The sequence below is a fragment of the Narcine bancroftii genome, chromosome 1 (assembly GCF_036971445.1).
Source record: "Narcine bancroftii isolate sNarBan1 chromosome 1, sNarBan1.hap1, whole genome shotgun sequence".
NCBI classification, from domain to species: Eukaryota; Metazoa; Chordata; class Chondrichthyes; order Torpediniformes; family Narcinidae; genus Narcine; species Narcine bancroftii.
Window position 1 is genome coordinate 343,430,960 of NC_091469.1, and position 16,093 is coordinate 343,447,052.

Sequence of the window (16,093 nt, forward strand, 5' to 3'; positions counted from 1 at the left end):
AAGAAACTCTTTGACCCATTAGGTAAACACTGATTTCTAGAAATGCCTCCCATTAATCTCATCTCCCACCCCTTATTTTGTGATAGCTCTGCAATGTATTCTCTCTCACATGCCATCAATTATCCTTTGATCCTTTTTGCCATGTCCCTACACTCAAGGTTTGTAAACCCACCAGCAGAACTTTAGGAGGAAACCTGAGTACTGAGTGAAAATTCTAATATAGTAAAACCCCTGGAATCTAGCTCCTATGGGGAATGGTAGATGAGTGAATTGGTGGATAAGTGAATTTGCCGATTGTTGAGTTATATGTGGCATGATTGGTGAATTAACTGCTAGTGGGTGTAGCAGGTTGGGTCAACCCCACACACAACGGGCCAAATCGCCATAGCGAACAGCCAGTGCAGCAGGGCACAGGGGCTTTCCCCCCACCACATAGAAGTTCCAGGCTGCAGAAGCGCATTGCCATCACTCCCATGAGCCTGTCGTCTCCCCTAAAAAGGAAGATGCGTGGTTTGAATAAATGGCAGTTACTGGTTTATTTGTTTGGTGTGGACATTTACTTCAGCAGCTCTGCCTTTAGCAGTGTTATAGGACACCAACTTAAAACTTTCAAATTTTTTACCTATTTTCCACAATTATTTTTGCCAGTTGGTTGGATTCCAGATAATAGGGATTTTACTGTAGATACAGTGAGAATATGGAAACTCCACACATATGCAGGCAAGACCAGGACTAAACCTGTGCATCTATTTTGAATGCTCTTTAAAGTGATATTCTTAACATTGGAATTATTTTTTCCATAGCAATGCTAAATCATCTTTCATCATATAAAACATATTTTATGATTTAATGTTATGAATAAATACAATTTATTATTCTTCACTAATGTCTCTAGCAGGCATTTACTTGTAGGTAGGTTCTGGTTCAGGACTATTTATAAGACAGCTGATTAGGGGAAGCCCTCTAACTTTAATTATTAACATCTTTTAAAGGGATACAAGATATCATAGGGATTTGTCAGCTCCTCTTGCCAAAGATACATTTACAATTATCAGGTCATTACTCAGCTTTCTTTGTGCCAGGGAAAACAAATCCAGTTTATCCAAATTCTTCCATAACTAAAGTCCTCCAGTCCAGACAGCTTCCTGGAGAATCTCCTCTGCACCTTCTCCAGTGCAACTATATGCTTTCTGTCATACATAAAACAGATCTGCAAACAATGCTCTGAACATGACTCAAACAGAGTTTGAAAAGTTGCAACATAATGTCCCTCTGTTTATATTTTATGCTCTGACCCACATATCCCTTCTTTATCACACTATCTATTTCATTCCTAGGGAGCTAAGGTCAAGAACCCCAAGGTTACTCTATTCATCAATATTCCTATGAACCCATCCATTTACTGTATGCTTCTTAGTCTTTGTGTTCAGCTTGAAGTTGTCTATCATAATCCACAATTTTATCACCTTCCAGGATAAAATTCCATTTGCTAACACTTCATTCAATCTTCCATCTATTTTCTATTCTGCTGTAAACTCTGGCAAACTTCCTCACTACCTACAACACCACCAATATTTATATAATTCCCAAACTGGTAATATATATCACAAACAATGAGGGTCCCAGCACTGATCCTTGTAAAGCACCACCGGTTATATATTTCCAATCAGAAAATCATCTGCCTCTGCCAATTTTGGATCCAATTAGCCAGCCTGATTTGGATTCCATGTACTTTATCTGGGCCATGTGGACCCTTGTCAAATGCCTTTCATGTAGAAAATGCCTACCATCTTGCCTTCAAAAGCCTTCTGAGTTACTCCTCAAGAAGCACAGTCATACTTGCAAGGTTGAATTCAAATTTCTCTCCCTCCCAAATCAGCCCTTGCCTTTCCAAATGTCTGTAAATCTTGATCCTTAGAATTTTCTCCAGAAATTTCCTGACTCTCCACCTCACCTGAGGCCAACAATGATGCCAAAACCTCCTCCATTGCTTCTCAAAGAAATCTGGGATATATCTCATCCAACCCTGAGGAAATAGCAACTCTTATGCCACACAAAACCTTGCATGCCTTCTCGTCCTTAATGCTGAGCTGCTTCAGATTACACAGGGCAACAAAAAATTTTCTTCCTTAACACTTTTGGGTGTATTTTATGGATTTTTGGCTGCTGATCATGAAAATTATATAATTTCTTTCTATCACAAACTTCTTTTTAGATATAACCTATTTTTATGATTTCCTGTCATATTTTAAATCTATTTCAAGCAGACCAAACCATGAAGTGCAACATGTCATTGAATATTCACTTTCTGTATTCACTCTTGGACTTGTTCCCTGTTGATCTTGGTGTCGTCAATGACAAACATAATGAAAGGTTTTTACCTTAATTAAATTAAGCATAGAGTTTTCTTCAGTAGTCTAATGAAAGGTTTCACCAGGATATTGCAATGAATGAAAAGTGGTATCAGGGCAATTGGAATCCATCAATGCTGGCTGACTATTCTTGGACACTGACTCAAGAGGCATCAAATGTTGAATACAAATAAAAATCAGTAGCAAAACATTTTTAGGTCAGTTGATCTAACACAACGTGTAAACATCATTATGCAATTAAACATGCTAAATTGAATAAAAGTTAATTTGATGTTTCTCCTTCTTCCTATATAACCCAACAAATCTGAAATTATCTTTGTGTTCAGCTTGAAGTTGTCTATCATAATCCACAATTTTCTTTCAGCATGCAAACTTTTTTTTTAACTTGTTGACCAGTGTTTTATTCATGTTTTCCTACCTGAACTTACTATCTTTTATTTGATGAATACAGATGAGAAGCAGTCATTCAAGTCCTTGCCCACATCATGTATATCAACATATAGATTAGCTCTATTGTCCTGAAGACGATCCATCCTTTCTCTGCTCCCATCTTGTTTCGGATGCATTTATTGATATAACTATATAACAATTACAGCACAGAAATAGGCCAGTTCAGCCCTTCTAGTCCATGCCAAACATTTTCTCCCACCTATTCCCTTGTGATGGCCACAAGGAAACTGTGATCTAATTCAGCAGACATACCAGAATCTCTGATTTGATATGAATGCAGAAGTGTTGACTAATAAGGTAATTTATCACTTTGATAAAGAATTATTTTTCCTCTCCTTGCCAAACACCTTCATATTTAGTAGTGGGTTTAGATATTTTTATGATAAAATATTACTGTAATATGTTTAATTGAGAATGAGGGGTACATTGGATGAATTGATGTGATCTAAGTGTAATGTTTTTTTTTAACTTTTAATATATATTCTTATGTACTCTGCATTTTTTGATGTAGAACTTCAATTTCAATTTCAACAAAAAATATTTAAAAAGAAAACAGACATAGTGCTACCTCTTGGTAACGGACCAACAAGTCAAGGGGAGAATTAATTTTTATCTGCAGCTATGCAACTAATCAAAAGGTAGACATTGAAAGCAAGATACAGAGGACCCCTGAAATTTAACACTCGAGGTAACAGAAATCCACCCAATAGAATTCACACATATTTGAGATATGGAACAAAAATATGCTCTTACGGAGTTATTGTGAGGAAAAGCACACAAAACAAAATACAAATGAGGCAATATTTTTTGCCAATTTTCGTCAATGACTGGTGCTGCAGAAAACTGAAATCTGATCTGTTTTCTAGGAACGCAACCTGTCCACAAAATGGGGGTGGGGGTGGTCTCTACTTCTGAGAAGATTTTAATTATCCACTTCCAAAGTGATCAAAGAAGTGAAAGGTGGTGATGGAATGGTTCAGGAGCCAATCCTCACTGTAATGGATGTTCACTGATGAATCGACATGATGTTGTACAAGTTTAAGTCACATACTAGAGTTAATGTTTAGCAATTAGCCTTAGTGAATCAGATGACATGAAACTGGAAATACATTTTCTGAATTCAGGTCAGAAAATTGCAAATCTCAAAATAGAGCAATTTTATGGGTAATAGAATTATAATTTTTTTTAAATTGATTTTCAAGGGCTGGAAAAATGGAAGATGGAATTGAGTGCAGATTGAAATATACCTTTTGGTTTTTCTCCTTGAAAGATCCAAGAAATTAGTTTTTCAATCAAAAAGTGCTAAAGCGAAATGGAAGTTTCTCTAAAAAGTGCAGTCAGACTTCAGTTTCTGATAAGAGTAAATTTATTTTGCAATATGACAAATAGCTTCCAAATGCAACAGTCATCAGGTTCTGTCCAATTTGACTTGATCTCAAAGGATAAGGGAGCATCGATAGAAATTATTTAGTCTCTGTTGGAAAATATGGTGTAGACTTAACTACATCAGAAAATCCAATGCAGAATGTTGCTGAACTCTCTTCAACTGAAGAATGAGATGAATAATGAGCACAAAGGACAGAACCATCTATTGTTAGGAGCTACATTTTCAAGATCCTGGATATCTAAGCAAGTGATTAAACATTTGTAAATATTTCCACAAGCCTTAAAGAAACAAAAGAAGTAGAATTTAGATGTTGTATGTATTGACTTCAGCTACACCTTTGACAAGGTCCTGCATTGCAGGTTAGTCTGGAACCTTGAGTCACTAGAGATCCAAGGTGAGCTAGCCTATTGGATTCAAAGTTGGATTAGTAGTTAGAAGAAGACTGATGTTTTCCTGATTGGAGACCTCTGTCCAGTTGTGTGCTGCAGGGGACAATACTGTTATTAGCTGTATTAATGATTTGGATGGCATTGTAATTAACATGATGAATAAGTCTGCAGATGACAGCAAAATTGGTGGTGTAGTGGACAGAGAGGAAGAATATTTAAGTTTACAAGTTTAGATCATTTGGGAAGGTGGGCCAAATATAGGCAAATAGAATTTAACCCTGACAAGAGTGGCACCAGGGTAAGTCAAAGCAGGGAAGATATATATAGAGAATGACTAAATTGTGGACTGGAGAAATTCAGAAGCAAAGTTCCTTGAAAGTGGCAACTCAGTTGGCCAAGGTGGTAAAAAATGCATTTGGCACACTTTCCTCCATTTGGCAGGGTATAGAGTACAAAATTTTGGATCTCTGTGCAAGGTATTGGTGAGACCAAATGATGAGGACAACATCCATTTCTGGTCACCCAACTATAGGAAGGACATCAATGAATTGGATGGTGTGCAGAGGAGTTTCACTATGATATTGCCAGTACTAGAGAGGTTGAGGTAAAGGGAGATGAATATTTTACATTCATCAGTAAACATTCCCATTTTTGACTTTAAGTGGCATGAAAGTAATTGATAAACAAATGAAAAGCTACTTCAGAGATGTCCAGAAATTGGGATAATTAACTTCCATAATCCATAACTGACTTTTATTGTGTGGGGCATGACTCCAAAAATTCAAATTATTTCATATGATATTCCTTGATTTTAGTTTATCAAGTCACCTGATGTCACGCTTCATCCAAGTGCAGCCTTGCCATCCAGTCTATCATTTTCAGCTCACCTCTGTAATTCATGCTTGGGCCAAGGTTGTAACTTAGAGTGACAATGAATTACATTTTTGAAAGATACAAATGCTGATTGTTCCCATATTTTTAAAAACTGTTTTAGTTATAACATTATGAAACTTGGATCAAGTGATGTGATGACTGTTTTGCAAAGGTAATCAGACACATTTTTTCCCGAAAGCTATTTCATAATCTGACAATACCTCAATTTGAAAGTGCTTAGTTGGTGTAAAAAAAATAAAAGCTATATTATAGCAAAGTAAAAATAGGTTATATTTAAATTGAGCATCTCCATTTGTAAAATATCCTTCTATCCTTCTATAAGAGGCGTTGTAATTTGCCCTAATGGTTTTACAGATTGAGTTGTGGAAACTTTCCTTTACCTTTGCATCAGTGTGAGCACACAACAAAATTGACGTATTATATTTTTGGAACATTTCAAATGTGTGATTCAAATTGGGACTCCAAGTGTTGCAACTTCAATAAATTAAGCCCTGACTTAATAAACTAATGTTCATCTATGTGTTAGCTTCAAATTCACAACAAGGATGGAAGGAATTATACAATGAATTAAGGAAAATATAAAACATAGAACATTCCAACACACTATAGATCATTCAGCGATAATATTGTGCCAACCTATGCAATCACATTTTTCCCTACCACACACCCATAATTCTTTATTTTTCTTACATCCATGTAAGAGTCTTGTGAATGTCTCCATTGCATTATGGCAATTAATCATTAAAGAACAAAAAACAAGTACTGTTATCTGATGTCTTGCATGAAGCCTGATCATCACTTCAATGTTGAACATTTATCTATTTTTCCCTTTTGCAATGATGATCTTTTATTTCTCTCATGGCACATTGTGTTAATTTAATATATACATAGCTTTAAAGTGCTTTACATACTGTGAAGAAGCAGCAAGTAGGAATTTATTTGCTTTTGTACAATGTAATTTTATATGCAACAATAAACTGATATCATCCTCTCATAAACGAAAACTGTTCAGAGTAGTCCTCGAGAAATTCAGATCTCCTGTTGTTTTATTTATTCCATAAATGGGTTGGATGACAAAATATTGATGTAAAATATCTATAATTAATAGGGAATAGGTATAGCTGTAATTAAGATAATTATTTAATAATAATCTAAAAGGATCCAGATGGGGGAATTAGATGGGATTGAATACAAATTACTTGAAAGAAACACATAAATTAGGCATTCTATGGCAAAAGATTGACAATGACATCTTGGATCTTAGAACACATTGTTAATGGACAATTGTTCACGGAAAATGAAGATGAAGGGCAGAGTATCATGAGACTAAAGGACATTGTCATAACGGAATCTCAAAGGGGAATGTAGGAAAGATTAGTACAGTTAGCATAGAGGTTAGCATGACGTAATTACAGCACCTGTGTTCAAATCCACTGCTGTCTTTAAGAAGTGTTAGGGTGGCACAGTTGGCGTAGCAGTTAGCACAATGCCTTTACAGTGCCAGCAATTGGTATCAGGGTTCAAATCCCACACTGTCCCTAAAGAGTTTGTATGTTCTCCCTGTGTCTGCATGGATTTTCCCCAGGTGCTCCTGTTTCCTCCTACCATTCAAAATGTACCAGCAGTGTAGGTTAATTCGGTATAAATTGGGCAGCATGGATTTGTGGGCCAAAATGGCCTGTTACCATGCTGTATATCAGAATTTTGGCACGGTTAGCACAACGCTTTTACAACGCCAGTGATTGGGACTAGGGGGTCAAATCTCATGCTGTATGTAAGGAGTTTGTGTGTTCTTCCTGCATCTGCATGGGTTTACCCCAGGGGCTCTGGTTTCAATCCACCATTCAAAACATACCAGGGTCTAGGTTAATTGGTGTAAATTGGATGACATGGACTCATGAGCTGAAATGCTCGTAACCGTACTGTATGTCTAATTTTTTAAAATTGTTTTAACAGAAATTGTTGGATACCTTCACTAGGTCACACAGCATCTATGGAGAGATAAAAAGAATGAGCACTTCAAATTGATGGCCTTTTATCAGAACTAGCAAGGGTGAGGGATGATATCTTAAAGTTGCAGGGAATGTTGGGGAGATGGAGAAAGCAAAAGGGTCTGTAATAAAGGAGAGCCTGGATGAGGGAAGTGCTGGTGGTGCTGGCAGAAAGAGATTAGTAAAACAAAACAACAGAAGAAATAACACTGAAAGCCAGAAATGTGATATACAAGACCAGAATTTAGGGGAATCAAGTGATAGAAGAATTTTCCAGATCTGCATCAAGTGCCAAAGGTTTCTGAATAACTTTTCTTTAATTGATTCACTGGTGGACTGAAACTGTAATGTGTTCAAGATAACCTCTATGCAGAAGAAAGCAACTTCTTCAATGTTAATTGCCAATCAATAATACTAACAATTGAATGCAGGCATTACATGCATAGTTAACAAGTACTTTACAACCATTTTATGACAGACAGTTTTGGGTTGTCCATGATGTAAGCCGGAACTTGTTTCTCAAGAACAATAATTTGTATTCTAGCACCTTGCAGCCCCAAATTTCTTGAGTGCTAATAAGGGAGGGTTGATCAGTCCTGACTCTGAGATCACAAAATGCAATGTATTGTCACTTTTTAAAATTTTGTAATATAACATGATTATTCTCAATTTGGTAACATGTCAATTTCTTCATAATTCTTTGTCCAACTGTTGTAATGCTGTATTTGCCTTGCCACATCTAGTATCATGCAACTTTTGGCCTCTACTGCTTTCTGTGACAGAGAACTCTACTGCTTTAAAACAATGTAGACAACCAAAACAACTAAGTTTGTATGGAAATAGGTAGAGAATTACAAGTGATGCTGGATCACTTTATGGAGTACATGAAAATTTTCAACAAAGTACCACTCACCTATTGCTTTCCTAAATGTGCTGTTAGAACTTATTGAAAATGCAACTGGGAGAATAGTAAAGGAGATATGACCACTGGATTTTCTGGAGTCTTTTGATAAGATCTCACAATCCATTTTGTAATATTAAAGCACATGGGTTGATGGAAAATATATTGGCAACATTTGCAAATTGGTTGACAGATAGGAAACAGAGAGTTAGAATGATCACATCTATTTTGGTTGACAGTTCATAATATAAGGATCAGTGGAATGAAGGAACTGATGAAGTTCTTCAACCGAAACTGTCTATTATATCACTGCTGGCTTCAGAAATCAAACCATTCCGTTTCCTGCCCTTTGTGTGGAGCCTTCCGAATGTAGCACTTCAAGTGCTTTTCTAGACATGGCTTTGATATGGATTCCTGATTCTCACATCTCAACAGTCGTTATAGTTGTCATCCTCCTCCCACCCTCCCCCTTCTTCATTTTCTCCTTCTGACCTCTTCTTGCTTTAACTGCTATTTAGAGGGCGCTGAAGTAACCTGATGAAGCCAATGTGGGAATTTCAGAGGGCATAGAGGTGGATAACAAAGCGAGTAGCTGGTGCAAAATCCTTCTGCCATTTGCACAAATATTTGTGTTCTCCTACAGTACTCTCCATACTATTTCGGGCTCTCCATACTATTTCGGGTACTCCTTCTCCACTTTGAGTGGTCATGGGGAAAGGATTCTCAAGAGTCTGTAGGGATGTTGAATTCTCAAGGAGGCATTGAGCGCAACCTTTAAATTTGATCTAACGCTACTTGACTTCTCAACCTGCATCAACTTGCATTGGTTGGGATTAAATTCCACCTCCTGTGCTCTACCCAACTTTATATCTGATCTATATCCTAAGTTAGTCCTAGAAAATCTTCTTTGCTATTCAAAATACCAACATTTTCCTGTTTTATTTAATAGGACTCTCTACGTACTATTTTCTTGAATTTACATTCAAGTTAACATATTCTGACCCATCTAAGTTCCTACACGAAGGCAAATGAGTCAATATCAGGAAAGTTAAATTACCTCATAACTGTGACCAATTTCTCTTAATCCTTTTTACAATTTTCTTACCTATCTATTCCTCTTATTCCCAGTGATTGTTGAGAGACCTATAGTGTAAGGCCAACAAAGTAATTGCCATATATTATTTCTAAATTCTACCCATATCATCTCATTACAAGAACTTTTCAAAATATATTCTCTGAGTACTACCATCATGTCTTTCTAAATCAGTAGTGTGTCTCCCCTCCTTGTCTGAAACTTCTACACCAGGAACATTAAGTTGCCAGCTGTGCTCTTCCCTCAATCATATCTGCATGGTTGCAATGACATCATAATGGTGAGGGGAACAAATCAAGAGGGGAAGGGAGGTTGTGTTCTTTAATGATCCTTTGAAGGTATAGACTGATGGGGTGGAACACAAGGATCTAAGCAAGAGGAAGTGTTCGGAGAGAGGATTCCCAAGTGAGGAGTCCATCTTACCATCTGTCTTTTATGATTAGATAGATAAGTTGATTATCGTGACTTTAGATTGAGAAATTTGAGGATGGGCATCCATTGAAGTTGAGATTAGGAAACAGGAAATACAGTAAAACCCCTGTCATTGAGAATTCAAGCAACCATCAGCCTCAAGCAACGAGCAAAAAAATTGTGGAAAATAAATGGATAAAAAATAGAGGTTTAAAATTGCTGCACCATGTAGTTAGTTCACCAATTGCGAAACACACAGTCGCAAGCAACCGGAAAATACACTTATCCGGCATCTATTTATCCCCATAGGTGCCGGATACTGTAGATCGATGAGTTGAGGAGCAGAACTAAATTAAATCAGAGGAACAATGCAGAGAAGCATCTAGTAAGAGAGTAGCCTTTGATGTATAACTGTGCGTAATCTTGGCCTGCCTTGATCAGTTCAGATCTGGATGTTTGCTGCCACATCTGCCATGCAATTACATTGTTGTTTGTTGGGTCAATAATGGTTGCAGCTAATATACTATACGTGTTAGATATCTTGCAAGGTTTTATATTGGAAAAAATAGACTGATTTTTATTTCATTAAGAACCATAAAACATACCATTCTGAACATGCTGGAAGAATTCAGCCAGTCTCACAGCGTTGTTTGGTACTGTGAGACCGGCTATGTTCCTCTAGCATTTACTGTGTGTTTAACTAGAATCACAGCATCTGCAGACTTCAATGTTTCACTTCATATCATTCAACAACCTTGTTTGTGTAATCTGTAAAGATTCAGATACAAAATCTTACAACATTGAAAAGGTAATAATGAATGTTTAGATTATTGTTTGCATTTATTTCAGATTTCCATCTTTCCAAAGGTTCATTATGGGAAAGTTTGATGAAATAGGGTGAATTGTGTATACAGAACATACACCATTCTTAGGTCTAAAGTGGACGACATATGAAAAATATAATGAAAAGAAAACAAACAATACTGAGGTTGAAAGGAGCATTCTCTGCTGCTGTTTGATTCATGCTGCTTGTTGCAGTAATGTGGAGATCAAATTTAATGCAGATCAGGAAACCAAATGAATGAAAAATAATGCAAGATTGCTCTATTTAAGCATTAAGCAGTTCTATTAAGTAGGTGTAATGACATTGTTCATTGATTTATGAGCACAAGAACTCAATACATGTCATTTTCAAAATCATCTGTCATGGTGATTATGGAATTTCCCACATGACTGATCAGAATGAAGGAAGTACATTAAACCCAATTTTGCAGGATGGATTTCTCTCTCACTACCTTGATATTTTGTGTAGCTTTCTTGTGCAGTTATTCTGCAGTGGTCTTTATTGTGTTGTTGTGACTGGCATCTTGTTAAATCACTTCCTATGATTTAACAGCAGACTGGAGTACATGTAATTTGAAGGAAAAATATCATCTCATAAGAAAGGAAATTAAATATACTTCAGAAATATACATCAGAACCCTCAGGCTTTGACGTAAGTATTTTCTTATTAGGATATTCACATGTGAAAACTGCACTGGAAGTAGAAGCGTTGCTCTCAAAATAACCAAAATAGAAAATCTGCACAGATCAAATGGAATTTGAAGCTAGAAGCTTTTCTGTGATATCCCATTATCAATGCAGTGCAGGGAACATTTTGTCAATGTGTTATCATATTATCTCCATTTAGTATTCACTGCTTTTGATGCAAAGAATAAGCTTTATTCCAGATTTATATCTAAGTTAAACAATTCAAACTCCCAAGCAACTACAAATACTTGCCCTCCTTTGCCTTTTAATTTTTCTTGCTCTGTTTTTTATTTATTTTGTTTATTTTTTAAGGTGGTTTATATAAATGTTTGCATTGTTACGCTGCTGCAATCAAAAATATTGCCACATGCTCATGACAATAAATTCTGATTCTAATTCTGATATATTCTAGATAAAGTCACATGTTTGTGGAAAAAGTATTTCTGCTCTTATAATTGCAGAAGTTAGTAGCACAGTTAGTATAGTGTTTCGTATAATGTTGCCACAGCACCAGTGACCAGGGTTTGAATCAGCACTGTCTGTAAGGAGCCTATATGTTCTACCTGTGTCTGCATGGGTCTCCACCAGGTGCACTGGTTTCCTCCCACCCTTCAAAATGTACAGGGGTTGGTGGTTAATTGGGTGTAATTGGGCAGCACCGGCTCGTGGGCTGGAAGAGCCTGTACAGTGCTCTATGTTTCTCTTCTTTTGCTTGGCTTCACGGACGAAGATTTATGGAGGGAGTAAAAGTCCACGTCAGCTGCAGGCTCGTTTGTGGCTGACAAGTCCGATGCGGGACAGGCAGACACGGTTGCAGGGGTTGCAGGGGAAAATTGGTGGGTTGGGGTTGGGTGTTGGGTTTTTCCTCCTTTGTCTTTTGTCAGTGAGGTGGGCTCTGCGGTCTTCTTCAAAGGAGGTTGCTGCCCGCCGAACTGTGAGGCGCCAAGATGCACGGTTTGAGGTGAGATCAGCCCACTGGCGGTGGTCAATGGGGCAGGCACCAAGTCCTTGTACCTCTATGTACATCTAAACGAAATATCACAATCAGAATCAGAAATTATTGTCATAAACAAGACACAAAATTCATTGTTTTGCAGTAGTGCAAACATTCATATAAACCACCTTCCAACAATCAATTAAAAACAGTGAACAAACAGTCAAAATAAGGCAGTGTATGACTTCTGTTGATAGTTAAATACAAATAATGTTGATAATGACATTAAATTGTCTAACCTGAATTTAAATCCAAAACATATTCTGTACATCAAGAATCAAGAATAGCGATCATTAATGGGATTATTAATAGTATGTTTCTCAGCTTATTTTTCAATAAATAGGGTAGCTTTCAGGACACTGAGGACACAATTTTTATGTTTTTGTTTGTTATGGTATTGAGGTAAGAAGTAGATTTCATGTGGAAAATGTGCAAACTCCACATAGTCAGAACCTGAGCTCAAGATTGAGCCTGGATCCATGGCGCTGTGAGGAATCAGCTCTTTCAGTTGCACCACTGTGCTGCCCATTATTGGTGGGTGATAGTATTCTGTTGATTGATAGGATGAGGGAGGATATCAGGAAAGAACAAGGCAAAGAGAAGAAAAGCATTTCTTGAAGTGGCAAACCCAGAAGAGTTTCAGATCTGAATATGATAAGGAAAGAGGCAACAAATGTTCTTTACCATGGGATGCAGATGTGAATTGTAAGTCTGATATACAATTAATTTGCTGCAAGACCCAAACAGTCTCGCACTGCTGTCCTGAAATGCTGAGAAACTTGGTGTGGAACCTATTGTGTAGAAACAAAGTTTTACGATATGGTTTGTTGAGGGAACATAAGAAATATGAGCAGGAGTAGACCATCCACCATGTCGAGCTTGGACCGCCATTCAACAAGATCATGGTTGATCTGATCATTGACTCAACTCCATCTACCTGCTTTTCCCTATATCCACAAATTCCTTTCTTATGTTAAAATCTATCTAACTGGACCTTAAATAAATTTAATGTAGTAGCCTCAACCGATTCACTACTCTCTGGGATAATCAGTTTTTCTTCATCTCTGTCCTAAATCTATTCCTCTGAATCTTGAGGCTGGGTCCCCTAGCTCTGGTCTCACCTACCAATGAAAACAATTTTCCTGCCTCTGTCTTATCCCTTTGTTAGGAATTAAAGTACCTTTAAAGAAATTGCTCGAGACAAAAATTGAGAACAAAGAACATTTATTACTACAACAATGCAAAGTTGGGTGCTTCCCCTTACCCTGGGAATACACACACACACTGGGGCTCACCCAACTTTTATACAGTTGATTTCAGTGTAGGAATACCCTCCCCCTTACATTCTTCTGCCTCCTGCTGGAGAGGTTTGGCATTAGGCAATCCTGCCTGCCTACGTGCAATTTCAGTATACTTGGAGAACCAGGGGGGGTATCCTGTCGGTGTCCCTTCATGTCATTGTCCTTATTCACACCTTCCTGATTCTCGGGGCTACAGTCTCTTGATATGCAGAGTTGACTCATTCTATCTAGGGTTGGCTAATTTCATATGTATAAATCTGTGTATGGTTAGCTAATTAGAAATGTATGACTTGGTACTTCTGTCCAGGGCTAGGAGACCCTTATCTGATCCAGACTACCTCAACTTCCTACATTCTATTGTACCTTACCATTCCTTATCTTAGTCCTATGGTCTTGTCACAAAGACTAGAAGATTCTTATGTTAATCGTGCTGACTCTGCTTTCCTGCATCCTAAGCCCCAAACTTATCCTGTTTGAACTGGTTTCAGCCATTTTACTGATGAACTTTAGTTTCTTCCATGTTCATAATTTTAGGACAATTTTCCCATCTCTCACACCTTTCATAATTTTATATGTTTCTGTAAGATCTCCTCTCATTCTTCTGAATTCGAGTGAGTATAAATACAGGCAATTTAGTCTCTCCTCATAGGTCAACCCCCTCATCTCTGGGATCAACCTGGTGAACTTCCTCTGGACTGCCTCCAAGGCCAGTATATCCTTCTTCAAGTATGGACACCAGAACTGCACGCAGTACTCCTTTACAATTAACTAACTACATGCTGTCTGCACTCTTAGAGGAGCATAGATCAAGTCCAACTGAGACAAATGCATACATTTCCCTTCATTTCCATATGTACATTGGAAACTTTTGAATAAAAGGCTAAATCTCATCAGGGACAACTTGAGTGGGACTGTGAACAAGAGGAGGAGTGGTTAAAAAGCAATGGGAGAGGAAGGTGTTTGTTTCTTCATTGGCCAATTGATTGTAGCTAATAAAAAGAAGGGAAAATCAAGCAGAGCAGCCAGTGTGGGAGTGGCCCATTGTAGGAGAGAGGATTTAGAGGCTTTGGCTCAAGAGGCTTCAGTGAGCAGAGACTCAGGTAAGATCATTACATAGTAACAGAGATTAGGTAGTGGAGGAGGTAGCTAGGCCAGTGAAATGTACCGATCTGGGAGAGAACAATTGTCCCAGATGACTTCATTTACAAGAAGTGCACCCAAACTGCAGCTTCTTGCAAACTGTATTAGGAAAGGGAGCTGGACCTGGATGAACTCTGGATCAATTGGGAGGCAGAGAGAGCGATAGACAAAAGCTATAGGGAGACAGTCAAACCCAAGAGACAAGAGGTGACTATTAGGAAAAGGAAGGGGAATAGGTAGTCAGTGTAGAACAGCTGTGTGGCTGCTCTCTTCAACAGTAAGTATACAGTTTTGTATAATGTTTGGGGGCGGGGGGGGTGATCCATCAGGGAGAGGTTGCAGTGGTCAGTTTTCAGGTACAGTGTTCTGGGCCTTTTGCTCAGAAAGGAGGGTGTGAAAATAGGAGAGTTATACTGATTTGAGATTTGATAGGCGAACAGAAAGGAGGTTCTGTGAAAAAAAATTGAGACTATCGAGATCTCGAACAAGATCGAAATGGTATGGTACCTCACAAGTACCATAGTCCGGGACATCTCAAATTGAATCCATCACATTCTGAAGTAGAGGGTGAGCAGCCAGCTGTTGTGGTCCACGTTGCTACCAATTAAATAGATAGGAGTAGTAATGAGGTCCTAAAGAGAGAATATAGGGAGTTAGGAAGCAAGTTAAAAAGCAGGACCTCAGGGATGGTAATCTCAGGATTGCTGCCTGTGCCATATGACAGTAAGTGTAGGAATAGGATGTTGTGGCAGATCAATGTATGGCTAAAGAGTTGGTGTACGTGCTGGGGTTTCAGATTTGTAGATTATTGAGACTGCTTCCGGGGAAGGTATGACCTGTACAAAAAGGACGGGCTGCACCTGAACTGGAGAGAAACCGAGGTTTGCCAGAGCTGTTGGGGAGAGTTCAAACTACTTTGGTAAGGGGATGATAACAAGAAAAATGGCAAAAAATAGAACCCAAGGTGCAAAGGATGAAACAATATGCTGTTGGTTTGTGAGGAAGGACAGGCAGGGGAGGAAGCATTAATATAGTCAGTTGGAGGGTTTGAAATATACTGATCTCAATGCAGAACGTTAGGAATAAAGGGGATGAACTTAAACCATGGTTGAATATATGGAATTATGGCCATTACAGAGACATGGCTGACACAAGAAAAGGTTTGGCTGATGCAGGTACTGAGGTTTATATGATTTAAAAGGAATAGGATTGGAGATAAAAGAGGGAAAGGAATGACTAA

The 16,093-nt window shown here is 37.9% G+C and overlaps 1 long non-coding RNA gene across 1 annotated transcript; it reads right to left on the minus strand.

Annotated features, from left to right (window-relative positions):
* Positions 1 to 6,405: 6,405 nt before the first annotated feature.
* On the minus strand, positions 6,406 to 9,720 carry LOC138752423 (uncharacterized). The gene is made up of 2 exons (XR_011350630.1): positions 9,631 to 9,720; positions 6,406 to 6,587 (listed from the first exon to the last, which is right to left on the minus strand). It is a non-coding gene; the product is annotated as an uncharacterized lncRNA (long non-coding RNA).
* Between the last annotated feature and the right edge of the window lie 6,373 nt (positions 9,721 to 16,093).